Source organism: Ranitomeya variabilis, chromosome 5 (assembly GCF_051348905.1).
Source record: "Ranitomeya variabilis isolate aRanVar5 chromosome 5, aRanVar5.hap1, whole genome shotgun sequence".
NCBI lineage: Eukaryota > Metazoa > Chordata > Amphibia > Anura > Dendrobatidae > Ranitomeya > Ranitomeya variabilis.
This window is the reverse complement of record NC_135236.1, coordinates 260179396-260200925: the sequence shown is the minus strand read 5'-3', so window position 1 is coordinate 260200925 and position 21530 is coordinate 260179396. Positions and strand designations below refer to the sequence as shown.

At 45.0% G+C, this 21530-nt stretch overlaps 1 protein-coding gene and 1 long non-coding RNA gene across 7 annotated transcripts in view; one reads left to right on the top strand and one right to left on the bottom strand.

Moving 5' to 3' along the window:
• MYO9A (myosin IXA) overlaps positions 1–7432 on the bottom strand; it is a 175229-nt gene extending 167797 nt beyond the window's left edge. For 5 of the 6 annotated variants that reach the window (XM_077264134.1, XM_077264138.1, XM_077264135.1 and 2 more), the window contains exon 1: positions 6991–7432. The gene's annotated coding sequence lies outside the window, so the exon portion shown is untranslated. The remainder of the gene's footprint in view (positions 1–6990) is intronic. The other variant, XM_077264136.1, reaches the window with a different exon arrangement.
• The window catches only part of LOC143775706 (uncharacterized), a 142262-nt gene continuing 127671 nt past the window's right edge, over positions 6940–21530 (top strand). Inside the window, exon 1 of the long non-coding RNA XR_013215693.1 lies at positions 6940–7051. This is a non-coding gene — a long non-coding RNA (uncharacterized LOC143775706). The remainder of the gene's footprint in view (positions 7052–21530) is intronic.

Below are 21530 nucleotides of genomic sequence, written 5' to 3'. Positions count from 1 at the left end.
GGCATAATGCAAAGATTGAGTCAATTTCTCCCCTTTTTATCTGGTTTCAGGTATGATTTTTCATATTGTCCACACCTGTTACTTGCCACAGGCAAGTTTGAGCGAGCATCACATGCTTGAAACAAAGTTGTTTACCCACAATATTGTCCAGCCCATTTTTGGAGTTTGTGTGAAATTATGTCCAATTTGTCTTTTTTTCGTGCTATTGCAATACACACAAAGGAAATAAACACATAACAAAACGTGTACTTGCAAAAACTTCCATTTTCTGAAATAATTTCAAGGGTACCAACACTTTCAGCCATGACTGTACATCAAAAGTGCAAATCCAAAAGGATGCCTACAGCACATGCCACTGTATAATACTATAATGACGTATGTCGCCAATAGGCTCCCATGTTATATTAAAAAATGTAGACTATGCTACTTTGGCTTCCATCAGTGGAAGGGGGTGCATGGTTATGTTTGAGGTACTGCATATGCGAGAAGAATAGGTGATAAAAGTATAAGAGTAAGTACACACGATCAGTAAACACTATGGGTTGGACACTGTGTACTTCAGCAGCATCCAGATGTTACAGCATAGAGGATGGGATTTCAACAAATCCCATGCCCACTATGCGTCCAGAGATGTCCGCGGCTCACCCGCGGAGACAGACATGCGGCGCGTCTCTCCAGACCGCAGCATGTTTATTTCACCTGTGCAATGTATTGGACGCGGTGAATCCGCACGTTCAGTGAATACATGCGGAATCACCTGCGTTCAATAGCCGGCAGCACGTTGGACGCAGCAGACATGTGCTGCGTCCAAAGCGCTGCCGATTACTGAACATCTGCACATACCCTAATAGCCTGTGGGCCTACCACTGCAACCCACACTGATGATGAGAATAGTGGTGTCACGGAGTGACTGACCCGGTATAAAACGACCCAACCGTAGGTCTGTCACGAACAGCACAACACACAAGGGAACACCGGGGACACAATTACAACGGTGGGCCCTGTCGGTAGGGACTGGGGGAATGGGCACCTCCTGCACTGGCCTGCAGATGTGCCCTGATCTTGCTACCGTCCCTATACGGGTTCTTTCAAACCGTTGCCGATACCTAGGATACCTAGTCCCTCACTTGCCCTGCACCTATCCCTAAGTAGGGAACTGGCAGGTGAGAGCACTGGTCCCACCGCTGCACTAATACAACACGGGGTACGGAAATACAGACAAGGTAAAGGAAAACAACACTTAGCTTAATGCTGCAAGGCACAGCACAGCAGCAGGAAGAAACACCAGATTCACTGGACACAGCAGTAGAACAACAGAATGAACTAACACCGACAGTCAGCTGATGAACCAGGTGACCTCTTAAAGGATGGAGGGAGTGGTCACCACCAACATCAGCTGACCCAGCAGCAATGCAACACCACCAGTGGCCACCGGGGGGGGGATAGGGGGGAAACTGCATTAACCCCGGATGACCAGAAAGGAAAAAAGGTCTTAAAACTGAGGCAAACCAGATCTGCCACAAATCCAAAATTGGATCGTGACAGGTGGTCTCTTAATCCGGTCTGAAAGCTAGGTGGTCGCAATTGTGCACTACCACTCCCGTGGTGATGGGACTCAGGTGGGTATCCAAGAAGTTGGACTCCCAACGATCATTCCATTAACATTCTGTAAATAGGCATATTTCATAGCAGTGCAATAAATAAAGCCTAATGGTGTAACTGTCATCTCTTACCTCACTAATGGGAAAATCTGTAGATGCTGAAGAAAGATTTTACCTGTGACCTGAAAGTGGAAAATCAGTCCAAGAGGAGAAAGAAGCAGATTTCTCTAAGATACTAAATTTTGTAATATATCTTCACCTGCACGACTGATTTATTAAAAAAAAGACAAACAAAAAAAAACGGTTCCTCTATAAACTGCCACAGTTTTCAGGCCCACTCATGCCAGGTCAGAAGTTACACTGCACTAAACCATGTGCCCCAACCTGATTGACAACTAACGATCACATTATGCAAATACTAACTCAGTATGTAAACAGGACATATGAATATGTACAGAAGAAAGTGACACATATTGTATATCAGTTTATAAGATACAAATATATGTGAGTCAAGGACCAGAGGTAGGAAAAAAAGCTATACCTACATATGTGAAACAACCAATGGCAATCACACCTGTAATATGGCAAACATAAACTCCGCTGTACCAGAGTAAAGGAGGGGTGACCAACAACCAGATTAGTAAAAAAAAAAAAAAAGTGCACACATAGAAGTGGAGGGTCGGATCACATCTGTCCTTACTAATCTGCACAAAATGACAGCTACAATGCAGCGATTGCCATAGCAAACTGCTCCACAACTTTCCCAATAAGACAACCATGCCCGTAATGCCATGGGCACCAGGATATCATAGATGCTGGTAACCCACTCACAACCCGTCTTTGAGCCGATAACAACGAACCTCTCTAGCTTGCAGGATTTGCCATTTATGACATGGAGAGTCACTCCTTGAATCCATCAGCTGATTAATGAGGTCTTCAGAGCCCAGAAGATGGCACTACGCACACCCCAATGTAATCTAGGATGAGGCAGGATGATATCATCCAAGGGGGCACTTTGTGACTCACGGATGATAATAACAGACCGCAAACGCATTCCATCATCCCAAATCTAACGAGGTGCCGCAGCACATGACTCAATGATGGAGCTGGAACTTTCCCGTTATGGGATATCCTGGGGTTGTCTCCTGTCATGTGAAAATGTCATCGTCCCACAAGATGAAAAGAGCTTTGTGCTCCAAACAGAAAGATTCTGGTTAACCTCTTCCAGGACAAGCCATCGCTGGCGTGTAGAAAATGACAATAGTCGTGTGTTACAGAGGACAATCAGACTCCTGCTCAGTAACCACTGGTGTCCGATCTGGGTCAGGGCAGATTGCAGCGACAGATGTTACTGTACCGTCATGCCAAGCTTCATCTGAAGCCACACGATACCAGTGACGAGGAGGCCTAGCTGCCCAGCCTGTGCTGCACGCTGATCTCCATCCCTCACTGGCTTCATGTAGAAAACAAAACACGGCTTCTCCGAGCCCACATACATGCCAATTATAGCCTGGCACGTTAAATATAAAATATGATGTGCTAAATCTAGCTCAGAGGTGTGCAGTAGGCACGCAAAAGGAGGAGGATGTGGTTAAATAGAGCGGTGACATCTGCCAGACTTATTAAGGGCATGCACCATTAATTTGGTGTAAAATATTGTAAGTAATGCAAGAGAAGGCGTAAGTAAGAGCGCCCAACATGTCTGGCAAGATGCAGCACATCAATCACACAGCATGAGCCACGGTGATAAATGTGGCACAGCTTCTGCCTGCCTGGTCCAGCCCTCCACCATCAGTAATATTAGGGACAGAATTCTCCACCGCCATGTATCAAAATGACAACATGAAGCACAAGCTGAGGGTCACTGTGCCCTACCGGCCTCTGTGCCAGTCGGCAGCTGCGGTAAAGGCTTGGTCGGAGGTTGTACGGACTAGTGTATAATTCTAATTCTTCATTGCTGCCAGCTCACGGATGAGGGTTACCTGCCATTATGTTTACATGTGGAACAGAACGTATGACAAAGTCACCCACAATGATGTAACGGTGCACTGCTGACAAAGAGAACAGGCGTCCTGCTCACAATATTGTTCACGTGAGGATGGAGCTCTCTGTTTGGAAAACATGCCAGGAAAACTATCCGCCAAACGTATCCACAGGGCTCCATATATACCTGATGGTGGCCAAAAGAGAGTTCTGCTGTGCCAATAGAAAAGCATAGATGGCTAAACATTTCTATGAGAGGATTCACGCAAAAAAAAACCAAAACAGTGCTGTATATTTTATAGGCATGGGTGATATATACTTGCTCCAGAGCCTTCCATCCCAATGTATACGACTAACAGAGGGCTCAGACATGATGGAAGCGTGGCCTTCTTATATCCGGCACAGTCTCAGACTGGTCACTAACCGCTTCTACTGGCATTTCTGCAGCTTCATGTTAACAGTGCAGCTCTTCTTCTTCCAGGCTGTTCTGTTGACGGGTCGTGACTGCCAACTTCATGACGATTGACATCTGGCTTCCCGCAGTTAAGAAGTGTGGAGCCATCTGTCAATCATTAACATCGGCAGTCACGCCCCATCAACAGAGCAGCAAAAAAGAGAAGCCACTGCCCTGTTGACGAGACATCAGCAGAATCGCCAACCAAAGCAGCTGGTGACCGCTCTTAGCTAACAGAGATGAGCGCTCTTCAGAACAGGCAGATAAGTACCGTAGCAACTAACCTGACTATTTGCTCTTAGGCCCATGGTAAAAAAAAATAATAATACAGTTATGGATAACCCCTTTAAGTTGCATTTTGGTGACTTATTCCCTTTTTTTCAGCTTCTCTACACCTTTCATTTAGGAATGTATTGAAGAACACCATGTATAAACTGCACAGCAGTGTCCATGTGTCGTATGCTGGGGTGAATCGTACCCCAGGATTACCCTGTAGAAGGGTTTGCTTTAAAAAAAATGCAATTTTTACAATTTCTCTGAAGAAAATAAAAGTTGCAGCTGGATTTGGCAATAAATCGATAGGAAAATATTAAATGCGCTACAAGCAGCACTGATCTCTGCGTCGTTACATAGACTTCTCTGCAGAACTGAAAAACACATGAACTATTGGATATGTAAATAAAAAGTAACATTACGCAAAAGGAAGAGAACAAAAAACAAGACTTTTTCTACAAGTTATATCATAAAATGCAGCAGAAAAACTTTGCGAAGGAAATCTAAGGCAGAAATCACACATGCAGTATTGTGCGCCAAAGCCAGTGGTAGATATGAAGCGAGAAGAATGGTGCTTTCCTTCACGGCCTTCCGGCTTTTTGGATCCACTGATGGCTTTGGCACAAAAATGTATAAAAAACTGCATGTGTGATTTCAGCAGGGTGTGGATCTACGCAAGTAATAGGAGGGGATATGGTGGAGGTTTCATAGGAATATGATCACGGCTATTACTGTAAATTCTATAGCTAGAAGTCAACGGTCAGCAATGGAGGTGCTCCCCTCCTGTCATGGGGCCCGCACATACATACCCATACATATGGGTACCAGCTCTAGTGTTATGGGGCCCAGGATCCAAACATAAAAGTTCTATATCACATCCCCAGCACTGCCCTATCCTCCACACTACTCAGATCCCAAATGCTGCCAGGCATACCACAAATACCGAGCATACTGACAGCAATTATAACACGGCCATACACCTACTGTACAGATCAGCCATAGGGAATGACTGGCATGAGGCTGGAGCACGCAGCAAGCTAAGGGGATGTTAGGCATCTGGGGTGTGAGGGCAGGGTATGACCCAATCCATGGGGGCGGCAGGAGTATTGTGTGTGATATCATAAATGCCACTGCAAAACACATGCTGTGATAGGGCACTGTACAATCAGGAGTATGACGGGGGGCTGTATGTACATTAGGGTGTATGACGGGGGGCTGTATGTACATTAGGGTGTATGACGGGGGCTGTATGTACATTAGGGTGTATGACGGGGGGCTGTATGTACATTAGGGTGTATGACGGGGGGCTGTATGTACATTAGGGTGTATGACGGGGGGCTGTATGTACATTAGGGTGTATGACGGGGGGCTGTATGTACATTAGGGTGTATGACGGGGGCTGTATGTACATTAGGGTGTATGACGGGGGCTGTATGTACATTAGGGTGTATGACGGGGGGCTGTATGTACATTAGGGTGTATGACGGGGGGCTGTATGTACATTAGGGTGTATGACGGGGGGGCTGTATGTACCTTAGGGTGTATGACGGGGGGCTGTATGTACATTAGGGTGTATGACGGGGGGCTGTATGTACATTAGGGTGTATGACGGGGGGCTGTATGTACATTAGGGTGTATGACGGGGGGCTGTATGTACATTAGGGTGTATGACGGGGGGCTGTATGTACATTAGGGTGTATGACGGGGGGTTGTATGTACATTAGGGTGTATGACGGGAGGCTGTATGTACATTAGGGTACATGACGGGGGGCTGTATGTACATTACGGTGTATGACGGGGGGCTGTATGTACATTACGGTGTATGCGGGTTGTATGTACATTAGGGTGTATGACGGGGGGGTTGTATGTACATTAGGGTGCATGACAGACGGCTGTACATTAAGGTGTATGACAGGGGCTGTATGTTACGGTGTACGACGGGTTGTTGTATGTACATTAGGGTGCATGACGGGGGGCTGTATGTACATTACAGTGTATGATGGGGTGACTGTATGTACAATCGGGTGTAAGACAGGGACTGTATGTACATTAGGGTGTATGACGGGGGACTGTATGTACATTAGGGTGAATGACGGAGGGGCTGTATGTTACGAAGTATGACAGGTGGGGTGTACATTACGGTGTATGAAAGGGGGCTGCACGTTATGGTCTATGATGGGGGGCTGTATGTTACGGTGTATGATGGAGGGCTGTGTGTATGTTACGGTGTATGACGGAGGGCTGTACATTACGGTCTATGACGAGGGGGGCTGTACATTACGGTCTATGACGAGGGGGGGCTGTACATTACGGTCTATGATGAGGGGGGGCTGTACATTACGGTCTATGACGAGGGGGGGCTGTACATTACGGTCTATGACGAGGGGGGGCTGTACATTACGGTCTATGACGAGGGGCCGTACGTTACGGTCTATGATGGGGGGCTGTATGTTACGGTGTATGATGGAGGGCTGTGTGTATGTTACGGTGTATGACGGAGGGCTGTACATTACGGTCTATGACGAGGGGGGGCTGTACGTTACGGTCTATGATGAGGGGGGGCTGTACATTACGGTCTATGACGAGGGGGGGCTGTACATTACGGTCTATGACGAGGGGGGGCTGTACGTTACGGTGTGTACCAGCATGTAGCCTAGAGAGGAGACTCAGTATTATTACCCTCTTCTCTGTCCCCGAAGATCTTAGGCCTCCTGACAGCAGGAAGAGACATCCACAGCAGGTAAGAGACAGCAGCCAGCCAGCACAGTCCAGCGAGACGTCATTAGCGACAGCCGCCCATATATCCAGGGAGAGCCGGCCAGAGATCCGGGCAGAGTGCGCTGCCTCCACAGGCACCGTATACCAGCGGCTACCAGAGCCACAGACAGCTCGCCAGGGCCTCACACCTCTCCAGGGCCTCCGCGGCAGAGACAGCCCGCAGTGGCCGGGGCTCGGAGACTCCTCAGCTCGGTTGGGTGGGGGCCCGTAAGAGACAGCACACAGAGGTCTCTCCCAATCCCAGCAGGAAGAGACCCCGGAGACAGCGGCAGCAGGAGAGGGACAGAGACTGCAGGATGTGAGTGCAGGGCGGAGGGAGAGGGGGAGGGCGCAGCGCAGACAGGCGTGTTCAGAGAGAGACACAGATTTACTACAGGGAGACAGAGCCGCCACATCCGTGCTGCAGAGTGCGGGCGGCCATGTGCGGTACCCGGCCGGACCCTGCCACCTACCACCAGGGCGGGCTCAGCACCTCTGCCACAAACTTCCGAGACAGACATGGGCATGAGAGGATCGGCTGCCCAGGACTGCAGCTAGTGCTCCGTGTTCTCAGCCAGTCTCACCTAGGGATAGGTACTGCACAGGTATTAGCCCAGCGGTCAGAAGTCACATGTAGGAACTGAGCCTGGAAGCCGCATGTGATCCGTCTCAGATTTCGATGCGGTTTTGTGGTGGATTTTGCCCTAGTTATTATTATAACGACAGCCCAGGTCATTATTCCGTACCCGCTGAGGATGTTTTGCTGTAATGGGGGCAAGAAATTTGGTGGAAAAATACTACAATTTGGGGGTCCTCAGCGGTTTATACCTTCTTAATGGTCACTGAAAATCTGGTACCAAAAAGCAGCTTCCCAGACTACTGGGGTCTCTGCATCAGGCGGGACAGTTGGGGACACCTCATCCTTTTCTGCTACAGTAATAAATACACAGGATCCTCTGCCCCCAAATCCAGACAAAATAAGTTTCCGTATTATTATTAATGTAGATCTGCAGTGAATGTACCCTGTGTGAACACTGCCCTAATCCCTCACAGATATGAACTTGCCAGTTGGCGCCATTAGGCGGCCTCCACAGACTGCCCCAGTCTTCCATCATGAGTATTTTTTGTGTTTTTGTTTTTACGGATTTTCTGCACCAATTCGTTAATTTGAGTTTTGTTTTTTTTACATGCGTCTTTGTCTTGGTTTTGACTCTGGTATATTTTGTTTTTATCCCATTTCTGTTTTTTTTTTTTATCTGTAGATTTTTAAAGTTTATGTTAAAATCTGCAAATAAGACTGGAGAAATTGACACAAAGCGCAGCGCAGGTCAGTCTCTGCAGCATTATAAATCAGAAACACATGGGCCACTTGCACATTGAACAAGTCTGTAGGAACCTGTTCACACCACCAGAATACTTGAAGACACAAAAGAGCACAGTGAGGTCAAAAATACTCTGTTGTAAAAAAAAAAAAAAAAAATCACAATAATCAGCAAGTGCTAGTCAAAAGATGTAAAGAAAACAGGGTATTTAGTTGATACGTTTTTTTTGCAAAAAAATGTATACTAAGCTGCTCCACCAAATCGTCAAGGTATTTTGCAAAAAAACGTATCAACTAAATACCCTGTTTTCTTTACATCTTTTGACTAGCACTTGCTGATTATTGTGATTTTTTTTTTTTTTTTTTACAACAGAGTATTTTTGACCTCACTGTGCTCTTTTGTGTCTTCTAGCATTATAAATCAGCACAGTGGGCATGAGATATTCGTAAATCCCATTAGCATTGCTGGACCTGTAATACGCTGTGCTTCAGGCCGGCGTCACACTAGGCGTATGAAAATATGGTCCGTTTTTTACGGCCGTAATACGCAGTAATTGTCCCAAAACACTTCCATATTCAATGCGAGGATGCGATTTTTACGGACTAATTTATCCGTGTGTCATCCGTATGGCATCCATATGGCTTCCGTACGGCGTTTTTTTCTCACAGGCTTGCAAACTGGACAAATCATGGATCCATCGGCTCAAATATTATAAAAAACATATAGCGTGTATATATATATATATATATATATATATATATATATAATGTCAGTGATATACACACACACATGTATGTGTGTGTATATATATATATATATATATATATATATATATATATATATATATATATATATATATATATATATATATATATATATTTGATTCAGCGCTAGATAGCAGAAAAGCCGGTAATTGAATTACCGGCTTTTCTGCTATCACCTTCACAAACCCGACATATGAGACATGGTTTACGTACAGTAAACCATCTCATATCGCTTCTTTTATTACATATTCCTATTTACTAACGTAACAAGTGTCTGTGTGTAAAATTTGGGATCTCTAGCTATTAAAGGGTTAAATCCCCAAAAAAATTGGTGTGGGCTCCCGCGCAATTTTCTCCGCGAGAGTGGGAAAGCCAGTGACTGAGGGCAGATATTAATAGCCTATGGAGGTACCATGGTTATAGGACCCCCCCTGGCTAAAAACATCTGCCCCCAGCCACCCCAGAAAAGGCACATCTGTAAGATGTGCCTATTCTGGCACTTAGCCTCTCTCTTCCCACTCCCGTGTAGCGGTGGGATATGGGGTAATGAAGGGTTAATGTCACCTTGCTATTGTAAGGTGACATTAAGCCAGATTAATAATGGAGAGGCGTCATTTATGACACCTATCCATTATTAATCCAATAGTACGAAATGGTTAATAAAACACACATTATTAAAAAGTATTTTAATGAAATAAAGACACAGTGTTGTAATATTTTATTATACTCTTAATCCACCGGAAGACCCTTGTCACCTGAAATAAAGTTAAACAAAACAAACAATATTCCATACCTTCCGTCGTTCAGTCTTGTCCCACGCTGTAAATCCATCTGAAGGGGTTAAATCATTTTATACCCAGGAGCTCTGCTAATGCAGCTGTGCTCCTGTCTGTAAAACTTTTTGAATGAATAGAGTGCAGGGGATGTCCTGTAGTTACCTCGAGTCGCGGTGATGCACCCTCTCCTGGATGAACTCAAATGAACTCGAGCGTGGGAAAATATTCTGAAAAGTTCCCAGGCTCGAGTTCATATGAGTTCATCCAGCAGAGGGCGCATCGCCGCGACTCGAGGTAACTACAGTACATTCTCTGGCATTCCATTCATTCACAAAGTTTTACAGACAGGAGCACAGCTGCATTAGCAGAGCTCCTGGGTGTAAAATGATTTAACCCCTTCAGATGGATTTACAGCGTGGGACAAGACTGAACGACGGAAGGTATGGAATATTGTTGTTTGTTTTGTTTAACTTTATTTCAGGTGACAAGGGTCTTCAGGTGGATTAAGAGTATTTAATAGCTAGAGACCCCAAATTTTACACACAGACACTTGTTACATTAGTTAAGAGGAATATGTAATAAAAGAAGGGATATGAGATGGTTTACTGTATGTAAACCGTGTCTCATATCCTGTCGGGTTTGTGAAGGAGAGAGCAAAAGCCGGCAATTGAATTACCGGCTTTTCTGCTATCTAGCGCTGAATTAAATATAAATATATATGTGTCTCACATATATACAGTATATATATATATACCTATTCTATGTGTACACATTTATTCTACCTATTCTATTCTGTCAGTGTGATTTTACTGTACACCGCACTGAATTGCCCGCTTTTCTATAGAACACCGGTGCGTATTTCTCGCAAGTCACACGCATGGTCCGTGTGTAATCCGTAATTTTCTCGCCCCCATAGACTTTCATTGGCGTATTTTTTGCGCAATACGCTGACAAACGCAGCATGCTGCGATTTTCTACGGCCGTACAAGACCGTTTAATACGGATCCGTAAAATACGGCAGATAGGAGCTGGCCCATAGAGAATCATTGTACCGTATGCAATCCGTATTTTCTGCGCCTCTCATACGTCCGTAAAACACGCCAGTGTGACGCCGGCCTCAAAAATAAATCGCATCAAAAACTCCCCAAATACTCATCGTGGGAATTTAAGTGAAAAAAAAAATGTCATGTGCCTGACAATGGTACCAATAAAAAGTCAGCTCGTCCCGAAACAAGACCTCACATGAGCAGATATGTAGGAAAATTATATCTATGAAATAAAAAAGTCTTAGTGTGTTGACTGCAGCCAAACATAAAAAACTATATAAATCTGGTATTGCTGTGACCACACCGACCCAAAGAATAAAGTCTTCTAATCACTTATACCGCATGAGGAACGGCGTACAAAAATAAATAAAACCAATTCTTCACCTGCAGTTGACTTGTTCATTCTGCCTCCCAAAGAGTGCATTAAGGCTCGGCGCACATTTATCCTGCGTTCTATGCTGAGCATTAAATCTCTGAACTATGTGATTCAGACAAAGCCCCCAGCGGATGATTCCTTCTGAAAAAAAGGACAACGATGAACAGAGGCCAGATGGAGTCCAGAGTAACTCTGCTACCTCATTATAGTGAATGGTTTCATCTAAATCCCGTCACTCGAAGATTTAGATCTAAACCCAATGTAAGTGCTCAGCATAGAGCACCGGATAAATGTGATCCCAGTACTTACGTTATTGGTTACCAATAAAAGCTTCAACTCAATCCACAAAAAAAGCAAATCTCCACTCATGTCCGTCATCACTTAACAGAAATATGGGGGGCTTCCATGTTACTGGTATCACAAAGGCTCTGAAAAAGTGCTAAGGCTCCTCGCCCCCCCCCCCCCCCCCCAAAAGAATTCCAACAAAATCTGTGCTCCCAAATCCAAATGCCCCTCTCAGTTCTGAGCCCCACAGTGTGCCTAAACCACATTTAGCGTCCACATGCTTGGCATTTCTATAGTGATGACAGCCCACCTAATTTACAGGTGTGTGTTGCCATAAGGGTGAGCTGGGCACAACGTACTGGTCACTACAATGGCAGTTTGCAATTTTCACTCGGTAGCATTCACTGCTGCTTGTTTCTGGAAAACGCCCATGGAGTCAAAATCTTTACTACACCTGTAGATAAAGTCACAAAGGGGTATAATTGCCAAAATGGGGTCACTTGAGGGTTGATTCTGCTTTTTTAGCACTTAGTGGCTCTGTATATGGAGTCCGCAAACTATTCTAGGAAATTCTATGCGCCAGGAGGCAAATAGCGCCCTGTCCCTCCAGAATCTCGCTGTATGGCTAAGCAATACTGTACAGCCACATATTTCTACATTCAGCAGAAATTGTGAGACAAATTTTGGTACCATTTTTACCCACTTTCCCTTGTGAAAAAGTAAAATAAGGGACTAAAATGAAATTTTGGTGGTAAAAATGTAATTATTTCTTCTTCACTGCGTAATGGTACAAAATTGGGTTCCACACCTGTGGTGTCAATATGATCACTGCACCCCTAGATGAATTAATTGAGAGGTGTAGTTTGTAAAATGAGTTCATTTATGAGGAGTTCTGCTGTTCAGGCACCTTAGGGACTCTTCCAGTGAGTCATGGCACCCGCAAACAATAGCAGTAAAACTGCACTATAATTTGGTGGTCCGTCTCTTCTGAGCTTTGCACTGTGCCTGAAAAGTATTTCCCGATTACATGTTTTATATTGGTACAATCAGGAGAAATTGCACAACAAACTGTGGTCCATTTTTTCCTATTAGCCCTTATAAAAATTAAAAACTTGGGACTAAGACAACATTTTAGTGGTTAAAATGAAATTTATTCTTTCTTCATTGGCCCAATGGTATAAAATTCTGTGTGGCACATGTGGTGTCAACATGCTCACTGCACACCTAGATGAATTCATTGAAGGATATAGTTTGTAAAATGAGGTCACTTATGTGGTCTTTCTGCCAATGTGACATTGCACCCTCAAACCATTACAGAAAAATCTGAACTCCAATACAGCCCTTCTTCTTTCTGAGCTTTGCACTCTGCCTCAAAAGTAGTTTTCATCCACATATGTGTACTCAGGAGATACTGCTCAACTAATTTTTTCCTGCTTTCCTTATGAAAATGAAAACATTTGGGGCTAAAACATTTTTGTTGGTAACATTTTTTATTTTTTTAATTTTCACAGATCAACGTAAAATTCTGTGTAGCACTTCAGGGTTCTAGGTGTTCATCATACATCTAGATAAATTCCTTTAGGAGTCTAGTTTTCAAAATTTTGTCACTTGTGGGGGGTTTCTACTGTTTAAGCACATTAGGAGCTCTGCAAATGCGACATCGTGTCCGCTAATGATTCCAGCAAATTTTGCGTTCAAAACTGTGCTTCTTCCCGTCCGACCCCTGCCGTGCACCCACACAGTAGTTTTCCCCCACATATTTGGTATTGGCGCACTCAGGAGAAATTGCACAACAAATTGGTTGGTGCAATTTCTCCTGTTACCCTTGTGAAAATAAAAAATTGGAGCTAAAAACAATTTTTGTGGAAAAAATTTGATTTTGTTTTTACGTCTCTACATTAAATTTCTACAAAGCGCCTGGGGGTTCAAGATGCGAACCACGTATACAGATCATTTCCTTGAGGGGGGGGTTTAGTTTCCAAAATGGGGTCACTTGTGTTTTTTGATCACTGTTTAGGCACACTAGGGGCTTTCCAAACGTGACATGGCATCTGCACTCGAATCCAGCCAGTTTTGCATTCAAAAAGTCAAACTGTGCTCCTTGTCTTCCGAGCTCTGCTGTCTCTGCATGCCTGTCTCCTCTACCACACAGGAACCGTCGGCCTGCAGGGGCCGCTCTGTCAAAAGATACACAGGCACTTAGAAAACGGGTCCATAACACGTCTCCCGGGCCTTCTTGCGCCTCGTCATCTGTGACCCCCTGTCTCGCTCCCCCTCCCAGGGGTCTGCAGCGAACATGGCTCTGATTTTGAGTCTGATGGATCCCCTTGACCTGGACTCGCCTGAGTACAGGCTACAGTGGATAGTCTCATTAAGGCCGTCAACCAGACCTTAACCCCTTCACCCCCGGAGCTTTTTTCGTTTTCGTTTTTCGCTCCCCTCCTTCCCAGAACCATAACTTTTTTATTTTTCCGTCAATATGGCCATGTGAGGGCTTATTTTTTGCGGGACGAGATGTACTTTTGAACAATACCATTGGTTTTACCATGCCGTGTAACAGAAAACGGGAAAAAAGTTCCAAGTGTGATGAAATTGCAAAAAAAGTGCAATCTCACACTTGTTTTTTGTTTGGCTTTTTTGCTAGGTTCACCAAATGCTAAAACTAACCTGCCATTATGATTCTCCAGGTCATTATGAGTTCATAGACACCTAACATGTCTAGGTTATTTTTTATCTAAGTGGTGGAAAAAAATTCCAAAGTTGCAAAAAAAAAACAAATTGTGCGATTTTCCGATACCCGTAGTGTCTCCAATTTTTGTGATCTGGGGTCGGGTGAGGGCTTATTTTTTGCGTGCCAAGCTGGCGTTTTAAATTATACCATTTTGGTGCAGATACGTTCTTTTGATCACTCGTTATTGCATTTTAATGCAATGTCGCGGCGACCAAAAAAACGTAATTTTGGCGTTTTGATTTTTTTTCTCGCTACGCCATTTAGCGGTCAGGTTAATCCTTTGTTTTTATTGATAGATCGGGCGATTCTGAACGCGGCGATACCAAATATGTGTATGTTTGATTTTTTTTAATTGTTTTATTTTGATTGGGGCGAAAGGGGGGTGATTTAAACTTTTATATATTTTTTATTTTTTTTATATTTTTGAACACTTTTTTTTTTAATTTTTGGCACCCTTCAATAGCCTCCATAGGAGGCTAGAAGCAGGCACAGCACGATCGCCTCTGTTACATAGAGGTGAAGTACAGATCACCTCTATGTAGTAGAAATGGTCGTGTACTTTGAACGCCGACCACAGGGTGGCGCTCAAAGCATTCGGCCATCAACAACCATAGAGGTCTCAAGGAGACCTCTGGTTGTTATGGCAATGCACTGCTGACCCCCGATCATGTGACGGGGGTCAGCAGTGCGAGCACCTCCGGCCGCGCGGCCGGGAGCGCTAGTTAAATGCCGCTGTCAGCGCTTGACGGCGGCATTTAACTAGTTAATGGGCGCGGGCGGATCGCGATTCCACTCGCGCTCATTGCGCGCACATGTCAGCTGTACAAAACAGCTGACATGTCGCGGCTTTAAGGTGGGCTCAGCGCCGGAGCCCACCTTAAAGCAAGGGATCTGCCAGCTGACGTACTATTCCGTCAGCTGGCAGAAAGGGGTTAAGAGTTGACGAGGATGCTATCTCTGCCCCTTACCATGCGGTGTCCTTCAAAAGAACTACACTGTGTTCCAAATTATTATGCAAATAATATTTCCTCATATTTTCTCTAAATTACCTATCTGAATTGCAGTCATTGTTATTTTCCAGTCATCTACTATTCACATGCCCCCGGAAGAAGAATATACATCGAAACGCGCGTAGGGGTTCTTAGGTCCGGTGTCTTCTATCCTGGTAACTATGCTACAGGTTTCAGTTCTTTTAGTGAGCAGCCTCTATACCGCATGCAGAGGAATTTGGTCTGCTAATCTACAACACTATTGTTAGATCTCTGACACAGGTTCCTCTATAGTACCTTCTGTCAGCACATTTGCACTCTATTACAGGGAGCCTCTATACCGCATGCAGAGGACTTTGGTCTGCTATGCTACAACACTATTGTTAGATCTCTGACACAGGTTCCTCTATAGTACCTCCTGTCAGTACATTTGCACTCTATTACAGGGAGCCTCTATACCGCATGCAGAGGACTTTGGTCTGACATGCTACAACACTATTGTTAGATCTCTGACACAGGTTCCTCTATAGTACCTCCTGTCAGTACATTTGCACTCTATTACAGGGAGCCTTTATACCGCATGCAGAGGACTTTGGTCTGCTAAGCTACAATACTATTGCTAGATCTCTGACACAGGTTCCTCTATAGTACCTCCTGTCAGCACATTTGCACTTTATTACAGGGAGGCTGAGCAGATCAGTCCAATAAGTTTGATATCGGTATTTGACTTTGGAGTATCTGAGGCATATCAGTGGCTAATTATATGTATGGGTACACCATAGATTTTTTTCTAATCATGTGTGGTATCGTTATAAAATAAAATAAAAAATAAGCCACGGTTATATATATATATATATATATATATATATATATATATATATATATAAAAACATGGGCACCATGCACTTTAACCTGTCTGTATAGCTGCCGTTATCATATTGATGCATATATATTAACAGCCACTAGGTAGCATATCGAATGATATGTTTATACTGTATGAGATTTAGATACTGTATTGTTATGGTTCTCAATGGCAAGAGAACATAGCCCAGCAAACATAAGAACTAGCTCTTGGAAGGATGGAAACTAAACTGACCATGAACTAAACCTGCCGCACAACTAACAGTAGCCGGGTAGCGTAGCCTGCGTTTTATCCCTAGACGCCCAGCGCCGGCCGGAGGACTAACTAATCCTGGCAGAGGAAAATATAGTCCTGGCTCACCTCTAGAGAAATTTCCCCGAAAGGCAGACAGAGGCCCCCACAAATATTGGCGGTGATTTTAGATGAAATGACAAACGTAGTATGAAAATAGGTTTAGCAAAATTGAGGTCCGCTTACTAGATAGCAGGAAGACAGAAAGGGCACTTTCATGGTCAGCTGAAAACCCTATCAAAATACCATCCTGAAATTACTTTAAGACTCTAGTATTAACTCATAACATCAGAGTGGCAATTTCAGATCACAAGAGCTTTCCAGACACAGAAACGAAACTACAGCTGTGAACTGGAACAAAATACAAAAACAAACAAGGACTAAAGTCCAACTTAGCTGAGAGTTGTCTAGCAGCAGGAACATGCACAGAAAGGCTTCTGATTACAATGTTGACCGGCATGGAAGTGACAGAGGAGCAAGGCTAAATAGCGACTCCCACATCCTGATGGAAACAGGTGAACAGAGAGGATGATGCACACCAGTTCAATTCCACCAGTGGCCACCGGGGGAGCCCAAAATCCAATTTCACAACACTGTATGGATTTTTTTCACCAGGACCTATGTTAGATTGGAGGCATCATTAACATTACATTCATGTGTTTATATTTATAATTGAGATACTTTTTTCTTTTGTTTGAAATAAAGTTTGTATTTTTTAACTATACATTCTTGTGGCCTATCTATATGAGTTTCTTAGAGAGGTCTTGTGTTACTCATCTACTATTCTAGTATAATTGCAATGTTTTGGAAAAAAACTGCCTATGAAAACAGTATCTTTTTAAAAAAAATAAACACTCAAAATGCATGTTCCAAATTATTATGCACAGCAGAGTTTTCAACCTTTTTTTTTATTTTGAACAAAAAAAATGGTCAATTGTGAAGTTATAAGCATTATCAGCTTATTACAAAATGACATCAAACAGTTTTCAAGTGAAAACTTTATTCTAGGTGATGTTACATTTGCACATAGGACCCCTTGTTCGAAAGAAACTTCTGAACTCTCTCGTCCATTGAATTTGTCAGTTTTTGGATGGTTTCTGCTTCAATTGTTTTGCATGTGGACAGAATTGTTGTGAACTATACTTCTTGGCTCCCTCTTGTGGTCACTAGTGATTTGGCACTTGGATTGTCTTTTACAAGGTTGGTACTCACCTGCTTCGTTAGGCCTGGGGTGTTGCTATTTAAACTTCCTGGATTCTCAGTCCAGTGCCTGGCATCGTTGTAATCAGTTCATTTCTGTTTGCTCCTGTCTTCAGGTCCTGGTTCTTTGCAAGATAAGCTAAGTCCTGCTTTCTTATTTTTTGTTATTTTGCTTTGTTCATATTTTTGTCCAGCTTGTACAATATGTGATTCCTGATATTGCTGGAAGCTCTAGGGGGCTGATATTCTCCCCCCTCACCGTTAGTCGGTTTGGGGGTTCTTGGATATTCAGCGTGGATATTTTGCAGGGTTTTTTGCTGACCATATAAGTCATCTTACTATTTTCTGCTATTAGTCAGTGGGCCTCTCTTTGCTAAAATCTAGTTCATTCTTACGTTTGTCTTTTCTTCTTACCTCACCGTTATTATTTGTTGGGGGCTTGTATTACTTTGGGGTCTTTTCTCTGGAGGCAAGAGAGGTCTTATTTTCCCTGATAGGGTTAGTTAGTTCTCCAGCTGGCGCGAGACGTCTAGGATCAACGTAGGCACGTTCCCCGGCTACTGTTAGTGTTTGTGCTAGGATCAGGTATATGGTCAGCCTAGTTACCACGTCCCTATGAGCTGGTATTTATGTTTGCAGACTTTTCCTGTAATCTCTGAGATCCTTGCCATTGGGATCATAACACAGAATACCCTCCCAGAGCTGTTGCTTAGATGTGAACTGCCTCCCGCCATCATAGACACTCCTTTTGATGATGCTCCAGAGGTTCTCAATGGGGTTGAGGTCAGGGGAAGATGGTGGCCACACCATAAGTTTGTCCTCTTTTATGCCCATAGCAGCCAGAGATGCAGATGTGTATTTTGCAGCATGAGTCGGTGCATTATCATGCATGAAAATGATCTTGCTGCGGAAAGCACGGTTCTTCCTCTTGAACCATGGCAGGAAGTGTTGTTTTAGAAACTCCACATAGATTATGGAGTTCATCTTTACCCCTTCAGGGATCATAAAGGGGCCGATAATCTCTCTCCCCATGATTCCAGCCCAAAACATTACTCCACCTCCTCCTTGTTGGCGCCTTAGCCGTGTTTTCAAGGGGTGTCCACCCTCCACTCCATCCATCTGGACCATCGAGTGTTGCACGGCACTCATCGGTGAACAAAACAGTTTGGAAGTCAGTCTTCATGTATCGTTTGGCCCACTGGAGCCGTTTCTGCTTGTTGCAGTGGATAGAGGTGGTCGACAGGATGGCTTACGCACAGCTGCAAACCTCTGAAAGACCCTGCATCTTGTTGTTCTGGGGACGTTGGAGGCACCAGCAGCTTCAAAAACTTGTCTGCTGCTATGACAAGGCATTTTTGCAGCTGCTCTTTTAACCTTACGCAATTGCCTGTTGGAAAGAGTCCTCAATTTTTCCTTATCAGCACACACACGTGTGTGCTGGGAATCAGCTACATACTTATTGATTGTGCGATGATCACGATGAAGTGTCTTGGCAATGTTGATTGTAGTCATGCCTTGACCTAAATACTCCACAATTTGTTGCTTCTCAGCAGCCGACACATCCTTTTTCTTTCCCATTTTGGCAAAAAATGTAGGCTGCTTAATAATGTGGAACAGCCTTCTTAAGTAGTCTTGCCTTTATTTGGACACACCTGCCAAACTAATTTGCACAGGTGTCTACAATTGCTTTCAGTGATATAAAGAGCCCTGACACACATCACCATCAATGAGTTTAAATGACAAACAAAAAAATTCTAACCTTATCACTCCTAAACTCTATGTGCATAATAATTTGGACCACAGTGTATTCGTCCTCAAAGGGTGTTTATCAACCACCCAGAGTTTCAGGACATATTTCGGCGGCATAGGTAGTCACCGGATAAACGCTTCACAGGTCAGAAACCTTTTGAAGCGACATATCCCTTCCCTCAGATCTGTGTAAGGAGTGGGCGGAATCCCCTCCAGTTGACTCACTGGTATCTCGTTTGGTGTCATAAACCCTCTTATCCTTACCAGACGGGTCTTCAATTAAAGACCCCACAGACAGTTAGATAAGAATCCTGCCATTTGGGGTTGGAGTCCTCGGGTTCGACACTCGTCCTCTTTTGCAGTGGCGTGAGTAGCTAAAGTCAGCTCTCTTGGAAAGATACCTTTGACAGAGCTATAGAGACCAGTGAGCTTCCCCCAGAGACAGTGGAGCTGGCAAATCAGATTGCCTTCGCCAGGGATTATTTGGTGCACGCTTGTCTTGGCGCAGCTAACTGTTCCGCGCTGTGTTATGCTCGCGCCCAGACTGGATAGCACAAGCGAGAAGATTGTGGCCCCACTGTGCCACAAACCAGACTACCCTGGAAGGAGCATGACTCTTGGCAGGCAGGCGGGTACGGATGCCACTCTTGGCAGGCAGGCGGGCACGGATGGCACTGCAGGCAGGCGGGTGCGGATGGCACTCTAGGCAGGCAGGTGGGTGCGGCTAGCGGGGCTGGTTTGAATAGGACAGGAACATAGGCTTGTACGAGTGGGAAAAGGGAGCAGGTAGTTACCAGTTCAGACTAAAGAGCAGGAACCGCAGGCAGTGGAGCGGGATGCGGAGCAAAACCGTGGGATGCGGAGCAAAACCGCGGGATGCCGTGCGGAGCAGAATCGTAGGATGCGGTGCAGACCAGAACCGCGGGATGCGGTGCAGAGAAAGAGCTGTAGAGTGCGGTGCAGAGAGCAGAGCAAAGCCGCAGAGGGCAGAACAGAGCCGCAACTTGCGGAGCAGGCAGCAGAGGAGAGACGCAGGTTGCGAAGCAGATGGAAGAGCAGAGCCGCAGGTTGCGGAGCAGAAAGCAGATTAGAGCCGCAGGTTGCGGAGCAGAGAGCAAAGCAGAGCCGCAGGTCTCAGGCAGAGAGCAGAGCAGCATGTTTAGGAGCAGAGAGCAGAGCCGCAGGTTGAGCAGCAGAGAGCAAAACAGGGCCACAGGTTGCAGAGCAGAGCTGCAGGTTTGGGAGTGAACACAAGAAAACACACTGTGGGATAGGGAAGGCTACAGACAGGGATACAAACGGACACAGGTATAGGACTTAGTTCAGACAGGGTCAGGTATGGGACGAGGCACAGAAACAAGGATTCAGACCAGGGTATGAAGCCCCCTGGATGGCAGATACGACAGATAAAGCAAGACAGGACCTGGCAACACAGCAACAAGACACTAACTGAGAAAGTACGTTGCTCAGGCATCTCCCTAGGGGTGGGGAAGCCTTAAGTACCTGAGGCCTCTTGGCAATTGGTTGGGGACACCTTAGGAAGATGCACACAGTCTGTATAAGAAACAGTCTGTATAAGAAACAGGAAGTGCCGGGGCTGCTGCGCTAAGCATACAGCCAGGAAGTATGCAGCAAGCAAGGACATGAGGCCCAGAGCATGGAGCCGGCAGAGGACAGAACTCACAGCATGGCCCAGAGGGGTAAGTAAGATGATGTATCTGCAGGCGAATAGATGGCACAGTAAAATGATTGTGCCCTCGCCTGTCTTGGAGGACAAGAAGGGAGGAACCCGCATTGGATCCAGAAGACACCAGGGCCCCGACCCATTCGTGCACGACGGAGAGTCGGACCTAATGAAACAAAAAAGCAGGCGATTTCCCCTGCACCAGAAGTTTCTTCGCTTTGCTATTTGCGATGAACACTTCCTGTTCACAGCCTTGCCCTTCGGTCCTGCCACCGCTCCCAGCGTGTTCAAGAAGGTCATGGAGGCTGTCATGCCCATTCTGCACTCTCGCGACATGGTCATGTTGCATTAGATGACCTTCTAATCAAGGGACCGTCCTTCCAAACC